General features: G+C 35.0%; 1 pseudogene; it reads right to left on the reverse strand.

Moving 5' to 3' along the window:
* Positions 1–3,386, reverse strand: part of LOC103101155 (E3 ubiquitin-protein ligase Mdm2-like) — a 145,348-nt pseudogene extending 141,962 nt beyond the window's left edge.
* Positions 3,387–11,115: the final 7,729 nt, after the last annotated feature.

Below are 11,115 nucleotides of genomic sequence, written 5' to 3' on the forward strand. Positions count from 1 at the left end.
TGATCCTCAAGTTGTCTCTTCTTCCTCAGTTTTCCTGGTCTGTCACCTTGTCAGTGAGATATTTTATGTTTTCTTCTATTTCATTAATTTTTGACTTTGCTTTATTAATTCTTACTGTTTTGAAAGATCACTGTCTTAAGGCCTGGGTTTGCTTTCAAATTGATCTGCCCTTCTGTTAGAGACTTCCAGCTCTTTCTCCAATTGTGAGATTTTGTCTGTCAGTCTGTAGACCTCTTTTTGAATTTGTTCCCATTTTTCTAGCCAAAAGGTTTCCATCTTTTGGATAAGCTCCATTTTGAGCTCTTCCAGAGCTTGTGGATATTTTCCATTTGGGGGGGGGGCGTGTTTTGATTTTGTTTGCATTTCATCTGAAGCTGTGTTTAACCTCCATAAAAGTTTTCAATAGTCACTTTTTCCCCTTTCTTCTTGGAGGGTTGATCTTGGGCACTCTGAGCCATCTCTTTGGTGGTTTTTCCTTTCCTTTTCATTCAGAAATCTGAGTGAAATGGGCAGATTTTGATGTTTTTGCCTCAGGCTGATTCTTCCCAGCCTCTGAAGTTTGTTAGCCTGACCACCCACACAGTCTGTCTCTTCTCTCTGGTGCATGCAGCCTTCCCCTGTAAAACCACTCTGTGTAGTTCCCTGGTAGTCCTTGTAAGTTCCCAGGGACCCTGGCATTCCCCCCCCCATTACAGTGAGGAGTGGAGGAGATTTTGCCTCAGGCCATTTCTAGAGCCTCCACAGTGATCACAGTTTGCAGGAACCCCCACGGTCTGCCCGCTTTCCAGTGAAACCACTCTGAGGAGGGATAGTTCTCTGGGAGTCCTCTTTAGATCCCAAGGACCATGGAGTGCTCCCCATTCACTGTAGAAATGTTCCTCACTCACTTGCTATCTCCAGTGAGTGTGCTGGTCCCTACTCCGGGGTGGGGGAGGGCAACTCAGCTCAGCTCACACTTGGCAGCGAGCTTTCTCTCCCTCTTATGGTGTGGAAGTGTTCAAACCCCACGTACCTTCATTGCTGTGGGCTGCTCGAGAGTCCCTCTGATCTTCTAAAGATGATTTTTGTGCTCTTTTGAGGTAGTCTATTTCCTTCGTTTCGGGGGAGAGGAAGCAATTCGCGGCAAGATTGCCGCCATGTTTACCCTGAAGTTCGCTAGTGAAATTTTTAATAGAGAAGTGGCATGCTACCTAAATTAATTTATAATTTATACATTATATATATTTATAAATTTTAATAAATTTATATAATTTTAAAATACAATGTCATATGTATCAAAAGATATTGAAGAGTTTTCCTATAGAGAAATCTAGACCAAATTTTAGCAAAATTCATTTGGGGCAACAGAAGTTCAAGAATATTTAGGGAAATACTGAAAAAAAAAAGGAAAGAAAAGTCTGTACCAGATCTCAAACTAAACTTCAAATCATTAATCATTAAAATTATTTGGTAATGGTTAAAAAAATAGAAAAATGGGTCATTGGAAGAGATTGCATTCACAGGGTTAAGAAGCAATTGTACATGATGTTTTAGTGTTTAACAGACCCCAAGTATTGCAAGTACATACTAGTATAAAGATTCACTATCTGATAAAAACTAATGGAAAAGTTGGAATGAGGATTGGCAGAAAGTTGGTTATGTCATATAGCATAACTTAATGAAAATCATAATAAATCATTGTAATAATATGTTATATGACACATATGAGATAATATATATTATATATCATTTGGCTTATATCATATGACATATATCATAAAAAATTCCAAAGAGAGATGAAACTTAGATGTCATAAATGTCATAAAAAATAGAAGAGCAAGAGGGATATGCTTTTCCCTGTGGAGAAGTAAAGCATTCTTAGCCAGATAGGTAACAGAAGATAAAATGGATAAATCTGATCATATAAAATTGAAAGAGTTTTGCCAGTTAGTTGTGAAATAATCTCTACAGCTTATTTCTTTTATAAGGATATGATATCCAAGATGAATATGTATATTATATTATGTTATATTTAATATATTATTATATTGAACAAATTGATGTATATATATACAAAATGAGTCACTACCCCAGTGTTCAAAGAATAGGAACAGTTAATTCTCAAAGATGATATCAAGCTATGAACAACCACATGAAAAAAATGCTCCAAATCTCCAATAACAAGACAGACTAGAGACAAGAAGAAATTAGGAGACTATGAAAAGTATCATGACTCACATTTTTCAGATTGGAGGAAATAATTAATAAAGGAAAAAGGCAATTGTTGAAGGGCTTACAGAAAGACAAGAACAATAATGTACTTTTGGAAGAGTTTTGAATTAGTTCATAAATTTTGCAAAGTAACTTGTAAGTATAAAAACTCCAAAGTCATTAACAACTGCATACCCTTTATCCTAGGAAAAAAACATTTCTGAGCTAATATTTCAAAGAGATAAAAGAAAATCAATATGTAGAAAATTATTTATAGCAATATTCCTGTTTGTTATTATGGTAAAGGACTAGAAACAAAATGGGTGCCCACCAAATAGATAATGACTGAACAAAATATGATATGTAAGCAAAACAGATTTGTATTGTATCCTAAGAAATTGATTCAGTGGATGACTTCACTGGGAGGGACTTTTGTTAACTTATAATTGTAGAAGAAAATGATGTCAAAAGATTTAAGAACTTTGTACAGTGTGACAAATTAGAATTCTAGAGGACTAATGATGAATCATTTCTCTCATTTCTCTGCAGAAAGATGAAGGACTAGGAATTCAGGTTAGAAATACATTTTCAGATACAGCCAAAGTATAGTTTTTGTGTGTTTGATGTGTTACTATGCTCATTTGTTATAAGGGAGAACTTTTTTTGGAGTTGGGAGGAGGCTAAATGACGCTAAAAATGAAGCAAAGAAAGAAAAGAACTTCAATAAATCATCAAACAATAACCAGAAGCATTCAGAAAGAAATAAAACAAACAATAATGATGTGGTTGTAACAACCATGCTAAATTTAAAATACATGCATAAACACATACAAGTGCAAAAACAAATCTCCAAGCTATATGTAATAATGCTACATGTGCAGAGTGGCTCTAATAGAGCATTCCCCTGTGTTGATACTGTGGAGTCTGTGACCAGAAGAATCATGATTACTACACATAGAAGTGACTTATTGTCAGGTTTTGAGAATTCTGAAATGGTTTTTGTTCAAGTAACCACATTTCAAAGAGGAAGCTCTTTGACTGACTTGTAGAGGCATAAAAAAAGGCCTATAAAATTTTCTGCTCCATTTTCAATTTACCTCAGTGCTCTTGAGGAAAAAACAGTGACTTCTCCACTCACGGTAACCAGTGAAGAGAGGAGAGACTATGATGATAAATTTGAAAGGATTGGGGGTCATCTTGGGATCCCATGATTCCAGATTTATGGTTTGATGTTAATGTAGCATCAGTGCCTTGAATTATGAAGCCTGTATTGACATCCTATATTCCAGACTCAAGGTCTACAGTCATTGCTGTATTAGTATCTCAAGGATTAAGATGTGTCCTTTTAGAGCTTTGGCTCTCCAATCTAGCATAATCTAGCTAAGTCAAAAGCTCACTGTGCACCACACCATCTTTGGACATAAACTTTTGTGAAAAGAAAAGAGCTTCTTAAGTCTGGGTACCCTTAAGAACAACTCTTAACAGATAATTTTCACTTACAAAAGTTACATTTGCTGAAGTTGTGATTCCATATGTAATTTCATGTGTGGGAACTGAGTTAAATTGAGCTTACTCTCCCCATGGACTAAAGAGGTATAAGAGAGTGCATACAATAGTATTAGGGAAAGTATTCATACTTTGTTCTTGATATATCTTCAAAGTATATATCTTTTTATAACAATTAACTGATGTTAAGTGGTTAAATTAAACTGAGGTACTAGTCACTGACCCCTAACAATGGGAAGAGATAGCTGCTTTGAGTTTGAGACAACAGCTTTGGGGAGGAGAATCTCCTTGATCCCCCAGGGTACCCTAGAACTTTAAGGGGGCAAATGTCACTTCCCTGGCCCTGAGAAAGAGAGCCATAGTAAACATGCCACATATACATAGTGAATATTTCCTGCTTCATATGGAGTTCTAGTTCCTTTATGCTTTGTGTACGTAACTGTTTGTGTTTTTTGATGTTTGCCAAATTCATAGAAAAAAAAAGAATTGAAAAAAAAAGAAAAGTAAAAACATCTATTGTGATCTCCCTGACTTTCTGGGAGAAAAATTCTTTAGAAAATATCACACATGTGGATTATATATTTGGTTCAGTGTTCATCCTAGTGCTTTAGATCCTATTACTTTTAGAAGGCTTTTATCTGAGGTACCAATCTTTCTTGTTCCAGATGTGTAAGTCTCCACAATTGACTGATAGAAGTCTATAACTGTAATGTTTCATACTCTAATGCTTCCAAACTAATTCAACAAAATGTCAGATGGAAAGAAAAGGGCCTCTGAAGTCTGACTACTCTTCAGAACAACTCCCTGAAATAGTTTTAATTATTGAAGGAAACAGGAACAATTGCTGAAGTTGTAGTTCTAGTTATAAATTTAAAGAACTTCATATGGAAAACTGAATTGAAACCAAGTGGAAAAATGAAGGAACTGTTATTTTATCTAATTTCACTCAGCTGTAAGCTGATTCTTTTATTTGTCCTTTATTCCATTTCTATTCCTCCTCATGCAGAAGCTATTTCAAACCTTTCATTCTCTCTCATGTCCTCAATAGACACACTATGAGGACAAGAAGAAAATCAATATATAAAGTACTTGGAAAACAGCCAGTAAAATAGAATTTGTTATGATGATGATGATGATGATGATGATGATGATGATGATGATGATGATGATGATGATGATAATGACAACTTAGTGAGCTCTTTATTAAGTCAATCCACTTAGAAGAACTAGGAATAAAAGGTTTGACTAGAAGGTAATAGAAATTAGATTTTTTTTTCTAAACCAGAATCAGCATTCAATTCTATCCTTTCTACCTAATCCAATAAAGGTCATGATCTTTGGTAATCACTGAACCAGGTTGGCATTTTGAGTCATGGTTCTGGGATACAGGACATATAGGAAGTTCACTGTTTATTCCCCTGCAGAATTTCCTCACCAGGGTGCTCTTTTATTACTTGACTAGGCCCACACTAGCAGACACCATAAAATGCTAATGTTGATCCTTTCTGATTGAAATAGAAAGTATAATTAGGAAAACAAGAGGCACAAAATTTGTTTTCTGCCTATATTTATAGCAGGTACACTTTCAGAATCCCCCAAACCTACCCCTCCATATTTGATTCACAACAACTAGGATGAAATACAGAGGAAGAAGTTCAACTTTTCAGGAATCCAATTAATCAAGAATGCACACCAAAAAAAAATGACTCACAATGTAATTGAACCTGAACCATTTATGTAAAATTTAATGAACTTAGTATTCTTAAAAGATTAAAAAATAAAAAGATTTTGGAAATGTTTGAAGTTATAGAGATGTAAAAGGGAAAAAATCCTGGAGACAAATTAGATGTTTATTATTTAGAGAACTGATAAAGAATGATTGGAAAATTGTGGTATATTAATTGAATTATTATAGAGAAATGAAAAAAGTGGAAATATATAAAGTGAGTAGCAGATAGAGAAGAAAAGAGAAACAAATAATATATAATTTAAAAATTATCAAATTAGTAAAGATGTCAATGATAGCCAGAAATTCATGTTGTTATAGAAATGAAAGGTGTTTTTTTTAATATAAGCCTTACTTGTGGAGGGTTTCTTTTATTCCTCTCTATGCTATTTCTGTGCTAACTTTCTTTTTTTTATTTGGATTAGTTTATGTAGTTAATTTAGAACATTATTCCTTGGTTACAATAATCATATTGTTTCCCTCCCTCCCATTCACCCACCCTTCCCACAGTCCACTTGCAATTTCATTAGGTATTACTTGTGTCCTTGATCAGAACCTATTTCCATGTTGTTGTTTATACTAGGATGTGCATTTTGAGTCTACATCCTCAACCATAACCCTTCGACCCATGTATTCAAGCAGTTGCTTTTCTTTGGTGTTTTTACTCCCACAGTGTTTCCTCTGGATGTGGATAGTAGTTTTTCTCCTAGATTCCTCCAGGTTGTTCAGGGTCATTGAATTGCCACAAATGGAGAAGTCCATTACATTCAATTCTACCACAGTGTATCAGTTTCTGTGTACAATGTTCTCCTGGTTCTTCTTCTCTCACTCTGCATCACCTCATGGAGGTTGTTCCAGCCCCCATGGAATTCCTCTCCTTTATTATTCCTTTGAGTGTAATAGTATTTTATCACCAACATATACCACAATTTCTTCAGCCTTTCCCCAATTGAAGGGCATCCCCTCATTTTCCAATTTTTGGCCACCACAAAGAGCATAGCTATGAATATTTTTGTACATGTCTTTTTCCTTATTATCTCTTTGGGGTACAAACCCAGCAGTGCTATGGCTGGATCAAAGGGCAGACGGTCTTTTATCTCCCTGAGGGTATAGTTCCAAATTGCCCTCCAGAATGGTTGGATTAATTCACAACTTCACCAGCAATGCATTAATGTCCCAACTTTGCCATATCCCCTCCACCATTCATTAATTTCCTTTACAGTCAAATTAGTCAATCTGCTAGGTGTGAGGTAATACCTCAGAGTTGTTTTGATTTGCATTTCTCTGATTATAAGAGATTTAGAACACTTTTTGATGTGCTTATTAAAAGTTTTGATTTCTTTGACAGAAAATTGCCTATTCATGTCCCTTGTTCATTTATCAATTGGAGAATGGCTTGATTTTTTGTACAACTGGTTTAGCTCTTTATGAACTTCAGTAATTAGACCTTTCTCAGAGGTTTTGTAATGAAGACTGTTTCCCAATTTGTTGCTTCCCTTCTAATTTTAGATGCCTTAGTTTTGTATGTACAAAAACTTTTTAATTTGATGTAATAAAATTATTGATTTTACATTTTGTGATTTTTTTTCTAGTTCTTGTTGGTTTTAAAGTCTTTCCTTTCCCAAAGATCTGACAAGTATACTATTCTGTGTTCACCTAATTTGCTTATAGTTTCCTTCTTTATATTCAGGTCATTCACCCATTCTGAGTTTATCTTGGTGTAGTGTGTGAGATGTTGATTCAAATCTAATCTCTCCCATACTGTCTTCCAATTTCCCCAGCAGTTTTTTATCAAATAGTGGGTTTTGGTCCCCAAAATTGGGATCTTTGGGTTTATCATAGACTATGTTGCTGAGGTCATTTACTCCAAGTCTGTTACACTGATCCTTATTTCTGTCTCTTAACCAATACCAAATTGGTACTCTGGTCATTAAAAAAAAGTGGTCATCAAAACATGACCACTGCTTTATATTATACTTTGATATCTGGTACTGCAAGGTCCCCTTCCTTTGCATTTTTTTCATGATTTCCCTGGATATCCTTGATCCTTTATTCTTCCAAATGAACTTTGTTATGTTTTGTTCTAATTCAGTTAAAAAGTTTTTTGGTAGTTCAATGGGTATGGCACTAAATAAATAAATTAATTTGGGGAGGATTATCATTTGTGTTATGTTAGCTCATCCCACCCATGAGCAATCAATGTTTTTCCAATTGTTTAGATCTAGTTTTAATTGTGTGGAGAGTGTTTTGTAGTTGTGTTCATATAGTTCCCATGTCTGTCTCAGCACATAGATTCCTAAGAATTTCATATTGTCTAGGGTGATTTTAAATGGAACTTCTCTTTCTAATTCTGGCTACTGAAGTGGGTTGGAGATATGTAAAAATGCTGATGACTTATGCGGGTTTATTTTGTATCCTACAACTTTGCTAAAGTTGTTGATTATTTCAACTAGCTTTTAGGTTGATTCTCTAGGATTCATTTGTAAACCATCATATCATCCAGCTTCTAGTCTCATTTATTAAATCAAGAGTTCTTTGACTTTCAATTTTATTAGTTTCTCCTTTGATTTTTAGGATCTCTAATTTAGTCTTCATCTGAGGATTTTTAATTTGTTAGCTTTCTAATTTTTTTTAATTTGCATGCCCAATTCATTGACCTCTGCCCTTCTTAATTTGTTAATATATGAACTCAAGGATATAAATTTCCCCCTGAGTACTGCTTTGGATGCATCCCAAAGGTTTTGAAAGCATGTCTCATCATTGTCATTTTCTTCAATGAAATTATTAATTGGTTCTTCAATTTGTTCTTTAATTAACCGGTTTTGAAGAATTGTATTGCTTAATTTCCAATTAATTTTTGATTTACCTCTCCATGTACGCTTACTAATTATCATTTTTATTGCTTTGTGATCTGAGAAGGTTGCATTTATTATTTCTGCCATTTTGCACTCATTTGCAGTGTTTTTATGCCCTAATACATGGTCAATTTTTGTGAATGTACCATGTGCTGCTGGAAAGAAGGTATATTACTTTTTGTCCCTATTTATTTTTCTCTACATGTCTACTAACTAATTTTTCTAAGATTTCATTCACTTATCTTAGCTCTTTCTTATATATTTTTTTGTTTGATTTATCTAGTTTGGATAGAGGAAGGTTCAGGTCTCCCACTAGTAAAGTTTTTCTATTTATTTCATCCCTGAGCTCCACTAGTTTCTCCTTCAGAAATTTGGATGCTATGCCATTTGGTGCATACATGTTGAGTACAGATATTTCCTCATTTTCTATACTGCCTTTTATTAGGATGTAATTACCTTCCCTATCTCTTTTAACTAGATTTATTTTTACTTTGGCTTTGTCTGATATCATGATTGCAACTCCTGCCTTCATTTTATCATTTGATGCCCAATACATTTGGCTCCATCCTCTTACTTTCATCCCATGTGTATCTATCTCTCTTCCTCATGTGTGTTTCTTGTAAACAGAATATGGTAGGGTTTTGGATTCTAATCCACTCTGCTATTCGCTTGCATTTTATGGTGAGTTCATTCCATTCATATTCAGAGTTATGATTACTAGCTGTGTATTTCCCAGCATTTTGATTTCTGCTCCTAGTCCTGCCTTTTCTTCTTTCACTATTTCCTTCTACACCAATGTTTGTTTAAAATCAATCCCCCTAGTTCCCACCCTTATTTTACTTCCCTTTCTACCCCCGCCCTTATTATTCCCCACCTTATTTTCTCTGTAGCCTTTCTAAAATTACCCCCCACACTCTCTCCCTCCCTTGTACTGCTTCCCTCCCCACTAATCCGTTTGTTACCTTTCTACTCCCCTATAAGGCACAAATCTATTCTTTGTCCCAATGGATTGGATTGTTCTTCCCTCTTTGGGTCAATTTCAAAGCACATAAGAATTGAGTATTTCCTATCTCCAACCTCTTTACCCTTCCAGGGTAATGATGTTCTTCCCCCTCCCACCATGAGCTTCTTTGTGACATATAAATTTACCCCTATTTGTTTCTTTTCTCATTTCTTTTAGTATTAACCTCTTTTTTTAGCTCAAGTTATATATATGTATATATATACATACATACATATTTACATGTATATGTATTTATGCATGAATATATCTATATACCCAATTATGTCTTGTCCTTTCATCTTATAAAGTTTGTCACTGTTCAGTCTAAGTGGAATTCTTCTAGCTGCCCAGGTGATAACAAGAGTTTTTAAGAGTTACCAATGACCTCTTTTCTTATAGGGATACATAACATTTTAACTTTTTGAGTCTTTTTTTAAAAAGTGGTGTTTTTTGTTTGTTTGTTTTGTTTTGTTTTCCTTTTTTCCCCTTTTTTAAATTACCTTTTGATGATTCTCTTGAGTTTTGTGCTTGGGCATCGAATTTTCTCTTCAGGTCTGGTCTTTTCTTTACATATTCTTGGAATTCTTCTATTTTGTTGAATGACCATACTTTCCCCTGTAAGAATATAGTCCGTTTTGCTTGGTAGTTGATTCTTGGTTGTAGACCTGGTTCCCTTGATTTCTGGAATATCATATTCCATTCCTATTGGTCCTTCAGTGTGGATGCAGCCAGATCCTGAGTTATCCTCACTGTGGTTCCATGGTATCTTGACTTCTTGGCAGCTTGTAATATCTTTTCTTTGGTCTGATAGTTCTTGAATTTGGCTAGAACATTCCTGGGTTTTGTCAGTTGGGGATTAAATACAGGAGGTGATCTGTGGATTCTTTCAATCTCCACTTTTCCCTCTTGTTCTAGAATATTGGGGCAGTTTTCTTGAATAATTTCCTGCAGTACTGTATCCAGGCTTTTTTCTTTTGTCATGGTCTTCTGGTAGACCAATGATTCTTAAATTGTCTCTCCTCGAAAGATTTTCTAAATCTTCTGTTTTGTGAATGAGATGCTTCATATTTTCCTCAATTTTTTCATTCTTTTTATTTTGTTTTATAGTGTCCTGCTGCCTTGTGAGGTCACTTAATTATAGTTATTGTATTCTGGATCTTAAAACTGGATTACATCCCTGATTTTTTGGTCATCATTCTCTTTTGGTCAGATTTTCTATGGAGGTCATCTTTCATCCTTTTTACCTCATCTTTAATCTCCTTTGCCTCATCTTTCTTCTTTTATGCCTCATCTTTCATCTCCTTTTCCTCATTTTCCAGCTGGTTGATTTTGACTTTCCCGACACTATTTTCTCCTTTTAGTTCAAGTGCCTCTCTTTCCAGATGATTTATCTTAGTTTTTAAATTCTTTTCCTAATTGTCTTCAGCCTCTCTTAATTGTGTTATGAATTGCATTTTGAGTTCTTCCAAAGCTGGTATCTAATTCACTGGGATTTCTGATTCATCAGATCCCCCACCTCTGTTCATTTGCTGTATAGAAGCTGTCTATTGCAATTTCTTTCTTCTTTTTCTATTGTTTGCTCATATTTACCCCTTCTTTAATCCCCGTATTTGTCTGTGCCCTTGCTCCTCTCATTTTTTTTTTTTTGGTTTTGGGGGCTTTTGTCAGTCTCCCCTCTTGGAGCTTTGACAGAAGATCTCTTGGTGCAGTCTGTGGGGGAGGATTGTTGGGGTTTGAGCTTCCCTGTCCTCTGGAGGCTTTTGATTGGATTAAAGTTCAGCAGTCAATGAGGGAGGGAAATGCAGCCTGGCCTTCCCTGAGTTCTGAAGACTTTT

The sequence above is a fragment of the Monodelphis domestica genome, chromosome 1, assembly GCF_027887165.1.
Source record: "Monodelphis domestica isolate mMonDom1 chromosome 1, mMonDom1.pri, whole genome shotgun sequence".
NCBI classification, from domain to species: domain Eukaryota; kingdom Metazoa; phylum Chordata; class Mammalia; order Didelphimorphia; family Didelphidae; genus Monodelphis; species Monodelphis domestica.